This window comes from Dipteris shenzhenensis, chromosome 2 (assembly GCF_047967505.1).
Source record: "Dipteris shenzhenensis isolate YYH24624 ecotype China chromosome 2, Dip_SZ_1.0, whole genome shotgun sequence".
Lineage (NCBI taxonomy): Eukaryota > Viridiplantae > Streptophyta > Polypodiopsida > Gleicheniales > Dipteridaceae > Dipteris > Dipteris shenzhenensis.
In genome coordinates, this window is record NC_141597.1 from 38,862,772 (window position 1) to 38,867,681 (window position 4,910).

The 4,910-nt window shown below is 44.8% G+C and overlaps 1 pseudogene; it reads right to left on the reverse strand.

Annotated features, from left to right (window-relative positions):
- Window positions 1-1,008: 1,008 nt before the first annotated feature.
- On the reverse strand, window positions 1,009-2,808 carry LOC147904736 (berberine bridge enzyme-like D-1 pseudogene; annotated as a pseudogene).
- Window positions 2,809-4,910: the final 2,102 nt, after the last annotated feature.

Consider the following 4,910-nt stretch of genomic DNA (forward strand, 5'->3'; position numbering starts at 1 on the left):
CTCTATTTTGCATCTAAATACGCATCTAATTCCCAGTGTAAACGTGCTAATAGATGCGCTAATACACGTGCAAATAGATGCACTGATAAACGCAATGTTAGATGGGCCCGTATTTTCTCAGTGTAGACGCGCAAATAGACGTGTTAATACACGCGCAAATAGACGAGCTGTTAGACGCGCTATTAGACACGCCCGTACTTTCTCTATTCAAGCAACGCCTATAGATGCGCTCGCTATTTTGTGCATCTATTAAGTGCGTCTATAGTTGCTTTGTGTTGTTGTGCAAACCAAACATCCACTCGGGAACTGGCTACTGACATAGAGCACACAAAAAGCATTCCAATGCCTAGTACTCCCATTAGAGACTTTAAAACTCACTAAAAAGCTATACACATCTTTCACGACCAATGAGTTAGTAAATGGTTGTAGAACTCACTTTAAAGAATACTACTCCACATTACTGTGTGATATTGAGGCGATATTTTGAGTTTATGATGCGATAAAAGCATGTAATTGTAATTTTCTCATGTGGAACTGTGTGACAGCATGTGATTACATGTTTTTACCATGGAGTAAACCCAAAATATCGTGCACAACATGGTTATTCTAAATAAATTGCATGGTGTTTGTGCTATACCACATAGTATTTATCTGGTGCATGTCCAAAATTTGGTTTTTGTGTTTATAAAAAAATTTAATGATTCTAAATCTTATTTCAATAATTAAACAAATTCTTTGATCCAATGGCAAGCTAATTTTAAAACTAAAAAATTAGCTCACATGGAAATTGACATTGAAGATATAAGAGACCATTATTTTCTTGGCATAGAAATAAACGTTGGTCTTATGTTCACACGAGGAAAGTACACCCAAAAAGTTTTGAGAGCATGTTTTGCAAATCTTTGCTTACTTGGGATCAAAGGGTCTATGATAGAGAGATCTTCAATACTTATCACTTATTGGATATTTGATTATGAGGTCACACATTAATTAAGAGCTGGGCCAGATTTTGGGCGGTAAAAAGGATGGTGAACACTATGAGATTCTTGACATATTCAGTGTCGATCTGTCTATAATTAGGGAAGAGACAAGCCAATAAGGCCACTTGAGATCTCCGTAAGATCCGAAAATTGTTGAAGAATTTCACTATCGATCTTACTTAGACACACGAGGTTCAATGTCGGTCAGCTACAACCTTGTGGGCAAGCTCTGAGGATTGTTGAACAGATTGTCAGGATCAACTCGGCCTTTGATCTTCACAAGTCGGTCGAAATTGTGCACAAAATATTTGGGGCCTGCATTGGCTCCATCGCCAAGATCAAGATCGATATAGTTCACGTAGGCAGCCCTGGGACCCTGAGAGACATAATCGGCCATGTAGCTATAGAATCCCCTCAACCATGAAATCAATGCTGCATCCGGCGAGCCTGTATCGTCACTCCAAGAGGCTTGGTATTGAATCCCGAACAGATTGCCAGCTCTGTGAGGAAACGCGATTGCATCTGAGCTTATGCGGTGCATCACCCCTCCATAGGCGTCCAAGATTATCCATCCCCTTGTGTTCTGCTCCAAGATCTGGAATGCTCCCGCTAGAGCTTGCTTTGACATCGCTGCCTTCACGTAGTCTGATTTTGCTTTGAAGTAGTTTTTGCCCCCCTGAGTCCTGTTTGTCAGGGCGCTGGGACTCAACACGCCGGCCATATTCGCTGTGGCTTGTATCCACGTCCCCTCCTTACAATCTGCAGCAGTTAAGCCCAGCTCCGGATAGATTTCTTTCATTAGGGCTACCGTCTGGTTGATGCTTCCCAAAAATTGCCCGTCGAACGATGCTGTGATGTCCATAACTCCTGATTCATTGATGGCCGCGATGGAGACCCCGCTGAACAGTCCGTCTGGAGCCATTGGACCTACACTTTGCCAGCGGTAGACGAGGTCGATGATAAGCCGCTTACCGGATTTCGACAGGGTGAATGTGGTCACGGTGGGGGTCACTGGAACAAGTTTGATCTTCCAGGACACTACAATTCCCCAGCTTCCTCCACCTCCCCCACGCAGAGCCCAGAAGAGATCTTTATCACTGACGCTCACCCTCTTCACCAGACTCCCGTTTGCATTCACAAGCTGTGCCTCAATAACATTATCTGCAGCAACACCATATATCCGGGATAGCGCTCCATAACCACCGCCGCTTAAATGCCCACTAACCCCTATGGTTGCGCACGTTCCCGCCGGAAATCCATAGGAAGATGTTTCCTGGGATATGGCGTAGTAAATCTCGCCCACCGTCGCTCCTGCTTCCACCCATGCTGTTTTTCTGGCCGAATCAACAGTGATAGCATGCATATTCATCAGGTCAAGGATAACGAACGGTACGTTGGCAGTAGAAGACAAGCCTTCGTAGCTGTGGCCTCCGCTGCGCACGCGCAGGGCCCAATCGGCACGGATGCACGACCAAGCATGCTGCACCTCCGTGACTGAGCCTGGAAGGACGATGGCCACGGGCTTGGCCACTCCAGCTTCTATGAAACGCAAGTTCTGCAAAGAGAAATCGAGCAGGCTGATGAAGGCAGCGGGGTTGGATTCGGGGGTGGTGAAATTGAGGACACCCTTCTCGATCAGGCATCTGGACAAGCTGTCTACAGTCGAGGGAGCTGCTGGGTGTACGTGAAAGGAGGCGAGGCAAAACAAAACGATGAGGGAGGCAAAGAGAGGGGAGGTAGAGGCCATCTTGCGAATCAGAGGAAAACAGCGAAGGAGATTAGCGAGTTAGAGCATGGGAGGATAGAGGAGAAGCATGAGGCTCATCAAAAAAGCTGGAAACCGTAGCAAAAAGAATAGGAGGCAACGCGAAATAGAGAAGCATGACTTGCATGCAATGTTTGTAAAGTGCCTTATACACGTCTCCTTGACCTTTTACGTTGGGACATGTTCCAAAAAGTCATTGGTGGGTGTGGCGAACTTAATTTTTTGCGTGGAATGGCGTGGCGAATTCACACACCACCTTGGGAGTCGTAAATCCACACACCACCTGAACAATTCCGTGGAAATTCATTTCCACTGTAGGATCGCGGACGATTAATTTGGAGAAGATGAATCACCTGCATCCATCCGTCACATCAATAGCTCAAAGCACAAATCTCGATGGAAGATGAGTCACGGGTCACGATCACAGAGAGGATGGACTGATGCTCTGGAACACAGATGTGGCAAGCATAAAATTTTGCGCAAGCCTCCATTAGGTTGGAACTTGCAACCTCCCACAGGCCTTGGACGTACGGGAAAAGCCTCCCTGGGGCTTTTCCCTTATACTTCCGTGAAGCTTGCAACGATTGTCCTATGAGTTGATTGGCAAAAATATGGAGGGAGAGCGACCTGGGGCGCCAACTCCCTTTAGTAAGAAAGCCTATCAAAATCTTGAGTATGAGATGAATCTAACAATATGCCATAAGTAGAAATTATTCAAATTAACATGGTTGTGTTCTACACTAAATGAGCTTCAAATATGTCTTTACACTTTGAAATTTGGGTAACACATGAAAAAGTTACATTAATTTGAAAGGAGATGGGTTTTCATATTTTAGTGTATTTTTTGTTTTACCCCCCCTCATCCAAAAGGACCGGCCCCCCCTTGGGCCTTTCATATTATGAAAAATATGTGCAAATCTTAAAATCTTGCATATTTTTGAAGGCATATACCTTATAGTTTGTGGGAGAGGGGACATCAAATTTTCATATTTTTCCCTTGCATATTTGAATTTTTAAAAGAAAATCCATGCATATTATTTATGGACCTTATCTCGCCATACCCTAGATTTTGGACGAGGGTAGTAACATATTACATATTGAGTTGGCGCCCCAGGGAGAGCGAGCTAACCTTTTCGTCTTGGGTGTTGGACAATGATGCATGCCCAGAGGATGCCATATAGACCACCCCTCCACCAGTTTGTGAAAGGTATAGCAACGCCCTTTCTAACTTGGTAGAAAACCATTGGAGCAACAAACAAACACATGGATGTTTGTGAATTTGACCTTACAAATCCAAAGTTTGAAACAAAAACTTTGTGGGGATGAGTGCGGCAGCATGACCAATAACAAGTGTGGTGTCAAGTACGGTGGAGCAAGCCCGCACACTTCACGAGGAAAGCCTTCAAAGAACCTTTGCGGAATTACGTCGCCAACACACATCAGATGCCTTGCCATGCATTATGGCGACAATACCCGACATGGTGGCAATCAATGTGGATCAGCTCTTCGACTTGTTGACCACTTCGTAGGATGAGACGCAACATGAATGGGATGCCCAGATTGTGCATTGGAAATGTGCCTTAGCTCCAGCAACATGCCACAACCTAATTCTACGATCGCTCGACCTGGATGCGAATGGAGGGGTAGGAGGACTTTCGGGTGCAGGTGCAATGGGTGCGGAAGAGAACATGGCGAGATGCACTCCGACCTACACTGGTACTGAATTCCAACAGGGAGGTTCTATTTTGGTTGCATCAAGGTCATGTTTCATGGTAGATGAACAGGCAATGGAAGGCCCAAGGTCGACCATCAATCAATGACACCTTTATTATTGGTGGCATGTGCTACACATCAGAAAAAAATGCACATGCCACATGGGTCCCATCCAAGGAAACCCTTTTGATCACCATCTTGGGGTAGAATGCTAATATGGTAAGATTTTATTGGTTTAGAGCCACTTGCCTCATCACCTTGACAATCCGAAAAATCCATGAGTCAATCTTTTCTGAAACAGAAAAATGGCTCATGGGTGCCATAGATTGCCAGTTTCTTCTATGAAAAAGGCCTCCCTAGGATTTTTCAAGACGTGCATAGGATCTCTCTCTCATAACTTTTTTTGGTCTTCTCAAAAAGCTTGTTTTTGCCCTCTCAAAAAGCTTCAGTCA